The sequence below is a fragment of the Diaphorina citri genome, unplaced genomic scaffold (genome assembly GCF_000475195.1).
Source record: "Diaphorina citri unplaced genomic scaffold, Diaci psyllid genome assembly version 1.1 scaffold78, whole genome shotgun sequence".
Lineage (NCBI taxonomy): Eukaryota > Metazoa > Arthropoda > Insecta > Hemiptera > Psyllidae > Diaphorina > Diaphorina citri.
In genome coordinates, this window is record NW_007377515.1 from 144,731 (window position 1) to 156,025 (window position 11,295).

An 11,295-nucleotide genomic window follows, 5' to 3' on the forward strand; every position below is an offset into this window, starting at 1 on the left:
ATGGACATTCTTGAGAAATAAAATTATGTACCTAGTAAAGTGCTAATGTGGGTACGTTTTCTTTGATTGTGTTGCTTGTATTAAAAAAAAAAAAAAAAAAAAAAAAAAAAAAAAAAAAACTCTCTCTCTCTTCTTGCAAAGTTCAGCAAGTTCAACCATTGGACATTTAATTGTGTCTCCAAAGATATCAAATCTTCATCATTTTCTAAAGATTTAGATATAGGATGTAGGTGGCTTCTACATGATGATATCAAGTCTTTCTTCTGATATTAGAATCATTCAGAGCCGGGAAATCGTAGGCGACTTCCAAAATCTCTTTGTACCCGGAGATGCCCACGGCTATGATGTAATCGTGCTTGTCAAATTCAACTTTCAGCTCCTGAATGAGTTTGACGAAGTTGCCCTTGTCTGCCTTGTGTTGTTTGCTACAATCCGCTTGCCAACACACTGGATAGTTCCAGTCGAAATGGAGACCCGCAAAATTGAATCGTCTCAAGAACGTCAGAACTGATTTTATGAATCTGAAAAGGAAGAAAGAAGATGATTATTTGATTATAAATATGACAATAACACAGATGACTGTCCTCAGAACAGCAAGTTTGGTTTTGGTTCTATCTGAAAATTTACTGTTGTGTCTAAGGGGTCGAGTGGATTGGAACACATGACATGCCTTATTCGAGCACACTCCATTTGTCAAGGGTCTAGGTTTTCCTCGCCCTTGGGATCAATTTAATTTGAAGGCCAGCCACTCACGACAGGTTTTGCATGACAGTTTTGCCTAACAGGTGATGACTGACGTCTAGACTCTAGAGTCTGTCCAGCATTCCAGAGATAACAGGGCATCTATGAATCGGACACATCGAAGATAAACAGTTTTTTGTGGAGCATCTCTCCTCTAATGTCACGAGGCGAGTTCCTCTAGTTTGATTAGTGGGCTCAGTGGTTATCGGTATCGGAAAGATAAGGTGACAAAACAATTAACAAATATCTATCTGATAGTAGAACAGGTAGTGGTTATCGGTATCGGAAAGATAAGGTGACAAAACAATTAACAAATATCTATCTGATAGTAGAACAGGTTCCCTCCATAATATACGTATATTATATACGTATTCCCTTATTGCCTCTAGGATATAGGTATCCCTGAATCAAGTCGACTTACCAGGTTGCTGCATAAACCTGTAGTTGTCTTTGGGAGAATGTAGAATAGGCCTTCTCTCAACAGCATCCCTCAGAGGTATGTGTTCTTCCGCCCTGAAATATAAACAAGCAAGTCATATAGGAAAAGTCCTTATCCCCAAACAAACAAAGTGTCTGGGGTCTTCAGCATTTCGTATCTAGTAATTTCCTGAAATATCAGTTTTTCCGTTTATAGGTCACTGGACGAAAAGTTTTTGTAAATGTTAGATCTTTCAACAATAACTTACGTATCTTCATCAGGTACGTATTCCCTTATTGCCTCTAGGATATAGGTATCCCTGAATCAAGTCGACTTACCAGGTTGCTGCATAAACCTGTAGTTGTCTTTGGTAGAATGTAGAATAGGCCTTCTCTCAACGGCATCCCTGAGAGGTATGTGTTCTTCCGCCCTGAAATATAAACAAGCAAGTCATATAGGAAAAGTCCTTATCCCCAAACAAACAAAGTGTCTGGGGTCCCTAGTTAGTTCAGTAGTACCGGGCTAAATTGATTTGCAGTTTGCAGATATTATTTCCAGGGTTAATTATACGACAATTACGATTGCAAATATTTCAAGAAATACCCTGCAAAACGGGTATTTCAAGAAATTTCTCCCTTGCATTGACTTTTTGCCATTAGATAGTCAATGCCTTTACTATCTGATGAAAGACTTTTCGGTGCAACACATGTAGGTAAAGAGCCAAACATTGCAACTTTTTCATCGCTGCGGAAGAAAAAACCTTGTGAAACATTTCTTCAACTTACCTTTGATGACGTCATATTCCAGGTCCTCAGAAATCAGGGCACGTGACACAGGATCAATGGCGGCATATGCATAGATGACATGCGTGCAGGTTTGTGGAATCACGTTCTTTACGTTGAAGGTCGAACACATGTAGGTAAAGAGCCAAACATTGCAACTGTTTCATCGCTGCGAAAGAAAAAACCTTGTGAAACATTTCTTCAACTTACCTTTGATGACGTCATATTCCAGGTCCTCAGGAATCAGGGCACGTGACACAGGATCAATGGCGGCATATGCATAGATGACATGCGTGCAGATTTGTGGAATCACGTTCTTTACGTTGAAGGTTGCAGGTCGGTGTCGGTAGGCAGACTTGGCCTCCACGTAGCACACCACCTGATGTTTGGTACCTGAGAAGAGAGTGGAATCGGAAATGAACAGATGACTGTCCTCAGAACAGCAAGTTTGGGTTGGTTCTATCTGAAAATTTACTGTTGTGTCTAAGGGGTCGAGTGGATTGGAACACATGACATGCCTTATTCAAGCACACCCCATTTGTCAAGGGTCTAGGTTTTCCTCGCCCTTGGGATCAATTTAATTTGAAGGCCAGCCACTCACGACAGGTTTTGCATAGATGACTGTCCTCAGAACAGCAAGTTTGGGTTGGTTCTATCTGAAAATTTACTGTTGTGTCTAAGGGGTCGAGTGGATTGGAACACATGACATGCCTTATTCAAGCACACCCCATTTGTCAAGGGTCTAGGTTTTCCTCGCCCTTGGGATCAATTTAATTTGAAGGCCAGCCACTCACGACAGGTTTTGCATGACAGTTTTGCCTAACAGGTGATGACTGACGTCTAGACTCTAGAGTCTGTCCAGCATTCCAGAGATAACAGGGCATCTATGAATCGGACACATCGAAGATAAACAGTTTTTTGTGGAGCATCTCTCCTCTAATGTCACGAGGCGAGTTCATCTAGTTTGATTAGTGGGCTCAGTGGTTATCGGTATCGGAAAGATAAGGTGACAAAACAATTAACAAATATCTATCTGATAGTAGAACAGGTTCCCTCCATAATATACGTATATTATATTAGACAGTACTAGAGGACTATCTTGTTTTAAATGTCTCTTTATAAACACAAGTATACCTAGTTCCGTTGTCAAAATGTCAATCCAATATGGAATTTACATAATTTTACTACGAGAATTATTCCTTTTAAATGGATCTTCCAAGTCAGATTGTTATTTTAAGCCTGGTGCACATGCACACTACACAAGCTACGATTTATCGTCGATCTGGTCTAAAAGTGTGTCGGGACTATCGGGCTGTGTCCACACATAGTTGAAGACCGTCGATCGATATCGATCAACGAGATGAATCTATGTCGAGGCAGAGTGGACGATTTCAGTCGATATCTTAAAGAAAACCCAGAAATCTCAGGCAAGGAGGAAAAAGGTAAAGAATATAACGGATAAAGCAATTAAAAGTACAACAGTACAAAGATACATTTGTAATACCTATACCTATCCATGTATTCCATGTCTGTTCAAAGTTCATGTTAGTCATTTAATTACAGTTATGATAGGTAGGTATCATAACTATACTGTGAGAAAGAAAATACTGTAGGTATAAGTACAAATAATGAGAGACTCACAGTCTTTAAAAAATATTTGTCAAAGATGATACAATTACAATTATTTACAAAAAAAAGAGCACAAATTCCGGACAAAGCTCGATTATGTTCCGTACGTTACGAGGTATTCAATTTAATTAAAAGTCTTGTTAAGGTAGACGGTCATGAAGACAGAAGTTCATTGAACTGTGGGGTATTCAATTGACAATTGTGTCTACGAACCCCCGCCGTGGTCGGACCTAACACTTGAGCTAACTAGAATAGGTGTAACTGAGTAAAGTGTAAGATGTTCTTTTCAATAAATTTATTGTCTGGGGTATCGGAATAGATAAAGAAGTTTATAAGATCAAAGCATTGTTGTATGAAACTATAATATTGTAGGGTGAGTGTAGCACCTATGGTCAGTGTAGCACCTATGGACACTTTACACGTGTCCAAGGCATTAGCGTTCACTTTGATTGTGTTGCTTGTATTAAAAAAAAATCAATAAATCAAGAGTTCTATCTTTCTTATATTGTTCTCTAAAACCCTTTTAAAACTTCATTATAAAGATGGAAGAATTTATTACTTTATTTCTATCTGGAATATTTTCAGTTAAATTTTGCTCGGGTTTTTAGCTAGATAGGTGGGATGAAAACAATTAAATCCATTTGACTTCATCCCAATAGATATATGTGCATTGTGGGTACAGTACGGAAGAAGTTTGACAAAAGGAAAGAGTACCTATTTAAGTATATTTGAAGTTATACGTATTCGTAGTTTTCAAGGAATCTGAAGAGGAATAGGTTTCGAAGACTACTCAGCCCTGCTGTTTCAGTCTCAGCATATGTATTAAATTGCCTCAACTGTCAAGAATTTGAAGTCATAACCACCAGATCACATGGGGACACGTCATAAATAAAAATCGAAAGAGGACTTTCATTTTTTACTAACCATAGATGAACATACTTTACTACAATGTTACCATATATCAGAAAGAGTGCCATTTTTGTTTGAACTCTGGTTCGATACTAAGTTAAAGAAAATAAAAGTTGTCATATCCGGAGAATGAACGTGACGCCTCTTGATAACTTGGCGGTTTATTGGCACGTGGTTATTGGTTTATTGGATTGAGACTTCAATACTTTGTTGGTTCATCAGAATCATGGCAATAATATAGGTATAATACCTAGATAGTTTTACTACCCATTATGTACAATGTTGAATACTGTTCGTAACTTATTGTGTATTTTAGACAGTACTAGAGGACTATCTTGTTTTAAATGTCTCTTTATAAACACAAGTATACCTAGTTCCGTTGTCAAAATGTCAATCCAATATGGAATTTACATAATTTTACTACGAGAATTATTCCTTTTAAATGGATCTTCCAAGTCAGATTGCTATTTTAAGCCTGGTGCACATGCACACTACACAAGCTACGATTCAGGGTGTGTTTATGAACAGGGCTGAGATGAGCTCGGACGACGTGAGATAGCTGTCCCGGCGGCAATTTTTAAAATTCATTTTTATGAACGTGACGCCTCTTGATAACATGGCGGTTTATTGGCACGTGGTTATTGGTTTCTTGGATTGAGACTCAATAATTTGTTGGTTCATCAGAATCATGGGAATAATATAGGTATAATACCTAGATAGTTTTACTCCATTATGTACAATGTTGAATACTGTTCGTAACTTATTGTGTATTTTAGACAGTACTAGAGGACTATCCTGTTTTAAATGTCTCTTTATAAACACAAGTATACCTAGTTCCGTTGTCAAAATGTCAATCCAATATGGAATTTTTATAATTTTACTAGTATTATTCCTTTTAAATGGATCTTCCAAGTCAGATTGTTATTTTAAGCCTGGTGCACATGCACACTACACAAGCTACGATTTATCGTCGATTTCGTCTAAAAGTGTGTCGGGACTGTCGGGCTGTGTCCACACATAGTTGAAGACCGTCGATCGATATCGATCAACGAGATGAATCTATGTCGAGGCAGAGTGGACGATTTCAGGAATATTTTCAGTTAAATTTTTCTCGGATTTTTAGCTAGATACCTAGGTAGTATGAAAACAATTATATCCATTTGACTTCAATGACTTCATCCTAATAGAAATATGTTTGTGCATTGTGGGTACAGTACAGAAGAAGTTTGACAAAAGGAAAGACTGAAAGAGTACCTATTTAAGTATATTTGAAGTTATACGTATACGTAGTTAACGTAGTTTTCAAGGACTCTGAAGAGGAATAGGTTTCGAAAACTACCCAGCCCTGCTGTTTCAGTCGCAACATATACGTATTAAATTGTCTCAACTGTCAAGAATTTGAAGTCATAACCACCAGATCACATGGGGGACACGTCATAAATAAAAATCGAAAGAGGACTTTCATTTTTTACTAACCATAGATGAACATACTTTACTACAATGTTACCATATATCAGAAAGAGTGCCATTTTTGTTTGAACTCTGGTTCGATACTAAGTTAAAGAAAATAAAAGTTGTCATATCCGGAGAATGAACGTGACGCCTCTTGATAACTTGGCGGTTTATTGGCACGTGGTTATTGGTTTATTGGATTGAGACTTCAATACTTTGTTGGTTCATCAGAATCATGGCAATAATATAGGTATAATACCTAGATAGTTTTACTACCCATTATGTACAATGTTGAATACTGTTCGTAACTTATTGTGTATTTTAGACAGTACTAGAGGACTATCTTGTTTTAAATGTCTCTTTATAAACACAAGTATACCTAGTTCCGTTGTCAAAATGTCAATCCAATATGGAATTTACATAATTTTACTACGAGAATTATTCCTTTTAAATGGATCTTCCAAGTCAGATTGCTATTTTAAGCCTGGTGCACATGCACACTACACAAGCTACGATTTATCGTCGATCTGGTCTAAAAGTGTGTCGGGACTATCGGGCTGTGTCCACACATAGTTGAAGACCGTCGATCGATATCGATCAACGACGTCGATCTGGTCTAAAAGTGTGTCGGGACTATCGGGCTGTGTCCACACATAGTTGAAGACCGTCGATCGATATCGATCAACGAGATGAATCTATGTCGAGGCAGAGTGGACGATTTCAGTCGATATCTTAAAGAAAACCCAGAAATCTCAGGCAAGGAGGAAAAAGGTAAAGAATATAACGGATAAAGCAATTAAAAGTACAACAGTACAAAGATACATATGTAATACCTATACCTATCCATGTCTGTTCAAAGTTCATGTTAGTCATTTAATTACAGTTATGATAGGTAGGTATCATAACTATACTGTGAGAAAGAAAATACTGTAGGTATAAGTACAAATAATGAGAGACTCACAGTCTTTAAAAAATATTTGTCAAAGATGATACAATTACAATTATTTACAAAAAAAAGAGCACAAATTCCGGACAAAGCTCGATTATGTTCCGTACGTTACGAGGTATTCAATTTAATTAAAAGTCTTGTTAAGGTAGACGGTCATGAAGACAGAAGTTCATTGAACTGTGGGGTATTCAATTGACAATTGTGTCTACGAACCCCCGCCGTGGTCGGACCTAACACTTGAGCTAACTAGAATAGGTGTAACTGAGTAAAGTGTAAGATGTTCTTTTCAATTTATTGTCTGGGGTATCGGAATAGATAAAGAAGTTTATAAGATCAAAGCATTGTTGTATGAAACTATAATATTGTATTGAATAAAAATACATCTTCATTGGTCGAGCGTTTAACACTATGATTCTCGCACAAGCTTTTTGCCACGATTGAATTTGGCGAAATTGTAAAAATGTGTGAGATAAAAGTTGTATGTACCTATTTTATTCAAATAATGTGTAAAAAGTTAATTTTAATTGAAAGAGAATTCTTTGAATTTATTACATTTAGATAATGGGTTTATACTTTATAGGTTTATTTATAAACAATGATGGTTTTTAACAAAACCTAACGTGAAAAATAATTTTTTTGTAAGAACAATACCTCAAACACAATGCCTAGAACGAAAATAGTTTTAATTAGAGATGAGACCAAAGAAATGTCCAATGAATTGTAAGAACAATACCTCAAACACAATGCCTAGAACGAAAATAGTTTTAATTAGAGATGAGACCAAAGAAATGTCCAATGAATAAGAGAATTTCGCATATTTAACAATAATAAGGAACCAAATATTTACATATCGAGCATACCTTGTAACAATTACAACTCGCGACCGAGCACTTACAAGATTTACAAAGGCAGGCGCTCTACCTTCCAAATTAACGAGGCTGGATCTTCAAGTTTGAAAACACGAGCATACCTACCTTGTAACAATAACAACTCGCGACCGAGCACTTACAAGATTTACAAAGGCAGGCGCTCTACCTTCCAAATTAACGAGGCTGGATCTTCAAGTTTGAAAACAACATAAATTCTTTGTGCTAGGAAGAACCTTGATCCCTTGGTTCCTGAATTTGAATATAGCGAGCCAATATAGACATCATGATGGTCTGAAGGCAGACATATTGTGGACAATGACTTCATTAATATTCAAGTCCACATCGCTTTACTTTGGCACTTCTCACACAATATTAATCATCAATATCATCATCTTCAATTGGGTTTGTGACAGAAAAAAGGCCAAGCCACTCTAATAAACTTGGAAAACAATAATTAAGTATGATTAATCTTTGTATATCTAGCTAGATTCTTAATATTTTTATTAACATGAGCTATTCTAATATTCTTCCTCAGAATAAATACCTACATAGGTAGGTACATAATTACTGTAGGTCGAAAAAAGGCCAAGACACTCTAATAAACTTGGAAAACAATTAAGTACCTATGATTAATCTTTGTATATCTAGCTAGGTTCTTAATATTTTTATTAACATGAGCTATTCTAATATTCTTCCTCAGAATAAATACCTACATAGGTAGGTACATAATTACTGTAGGTCTTAATTTATTTGTTTCGGCAAAATGAATAGTAGGTGTAAGAAGAACCTAGACCTTTCAAAACCCACTATTACTTATCTGGATTCTAGATGCGAAAATCGGCAACATAAAATACTAAACACCCATGACCAATGACCACACATGAGGATATTAGACGTGCATATTAGTTGTGGACATGAAATCCTAAACCCATTCCCACATGTGGAAAATAATAGCATGTGAGAAGTATCTCGTATCTTTGGCCATTTTCTGTACATTTGTCTTCATATTTTCTTAAGTAGAGTGGAGGCAGGCATTACTATGTATAAAGCAGAATATATGTATACTTGATGTGCTTCCCTATACGTTAAGTACCGTAGATATATCGGCTATTTGGACCATTATCGGTTTGATGTGTCTCTTTTCACATTTCCATGAACATTGAAATATTTTCACCATCATTTTTATATGTATAAAGCAGAATATATACTTGATGTGCTTATATATCGGCTATTTGGACCATTATCGGTTTGATGTGTCTCTTTTCACATTTCCATGAACATTGAAATATTTTCACCATCATTTTTATAAAAAAAGGCCAAGACACTCTAATAAACTTGGAAAACAATTAAGTATGATTAATCTTTGTATATCTAACTAGGTTCTTAATATTTTTATTAACATGAGCTATTCTAATATTCTTCCTCAGAATAAATACCTACATAGGTAGGTACATAATTACTGTACATATTGGGTTGTTATCTCTTAAAATTAATGTCAAAAAGAAGTCTTTATTTCCTGGTTTCATTTAACTTGGCAGGATTCTCAGAAATGAGCTCTTCTACCCAACCCCCTCATGTGGTTGATTTTACCATTCGGGTCATCGAATTCCGTTCCAACTCCTTAAAAGCTTTGAAAAACAACGAAGAAAAATTTATAACCAACTTCAAGTCCCTATTAGGTTTAGAGTAGAATGTATGTAACTTATAGGTTGATATTTCTTTCTATTTTATCTGGTTATTAATCGAACATTTTTTATCTGGATATTAATACCTACCTATACATAGTTCAACATTTCTCGTAAATTCTTTTATTTTTCTTTGGAAATTACTTTATTTTGAATCCTCTTCAAAAGGGATTATTCAAGCTTTTAGGTGTTTATTTCTTTTGATCTCATATCGAGCTATGATTGTTGGTACCTATACGCTACACTACGTACCTATCTAAAGCCTAAACCTATCTGATGGCTTGTCTAAGCACGGTTTTATGTAATAATGGGTCCAGTTCAAATCCAAAAGGGATCTTGGAAACCGTCAGATTATGTCAAAAAAAAAGATCTTTCGTGTCTTTGAGTCAGACAGGGCTCAGAAGAAAACCATTAAGAAACGGGTGAAATAATCATTCCCAAAGAAATGTCTGGTGCTATCCATTATTCCATATTTTCTGACATAATGTTGTATTTTGTAATGTTGTATGCTCAAGTCGAGTAATGTTGTGAGTAACAATAGTAACATGGTTATCGATTTGATTGTCTATCATCAGTTTTCAAGTTCAATGTCTTCGGAAAAGAGAGGAATTTCTCTGTACGCGGTGTTTTCCATTTTTACTGTTCTTAGCCATCAATGTCAACTTGTTTAATGCCTATTGAAATGATTCTTTTCATGAGGATGGGTGATACTATATTGATCATATTTTTGCAGTCTTGAAGTGGCCGCTGTTTCATCGACCCTTTGTAAATAAACTCGGTAACTTTGTAAAAGTCCATGATTTCTACAACTTTGTGAAAAGTCCATTATTGCATGGTGACGGATTTTTGTGCCCACGCCCACACCTCGTCGACCGACCGTCCGTCGATCAATGGTCGATTGACGTTGACTGAAACCGTACACTACCTTGACAACAAGACAACATAGATTCACCTCTTCACCTCGTCGATCGACGAGGTCTACTATGTGTGCACACGGCTTTAGATTCTTGTCTGAGAAATTTTCAGAGAAGCCATGAGGTGAATGACAGGATTAACTTTCTGCCCATTGTTAACCAAAGGATTAGCCTCTCCATAGTCCACACCCAAAATTTGTTGAGGCATCACGAACTAAACCTCATCATAGCAGAAACAAACGCGAAACAAATTGTCATAGAGCAGAAACAAACAAATGCAAAACAAGTAGGTTCTAGTCACCTAGAACTTCTTTAGATTTCTTTAGGTAGGTACTTCTTATGCCCGGGTCCATAGAAAGAGAATGTTGCCACTTGTAGTTATGGTTATGGCAGATCCACTTTTTATTATTCTTTCCCCCCATAGAATGAGTATGAATGTTATACACCAAAGTAGCGCCGAACATAATTCATAGAGGTATAAAAAGAAAAGAAAAATATCCCTCATCAATGCTAATTTGAATGCGAAACAAATTATCATAGAGCAGAAACAAACAAATGCAAAACAAGTAGGTACTAGTCACCTAGAACTTCTTTAGATTTCTTTAGGTACTTCTTATGCCCGGGTCCATAGAAAGAGAATGTTGCCACTTGTAGTTATATATGGTTATGGCAGATCCACTTTTTATTATTCTTTCCCCCCATAGAATGAGTATGAATGTTATACACCAAAGTAGCGCCGAACATAATTCTTGCAAAGTTCAGCAAGTTCAACCATTGGACATTTAATTGTGTCTCCAAAGATAGGTATCAAATCTTCATCATTTTCTAAAGATTTAGATATAGGATGTAGGTGGCTTCTACATGATGATATCAAGTCTTTCTTCTGATATTAGATGACTATCTCATAAATTAATAACCCTCTCGCTTCTTATAGGTACTCAATTGTA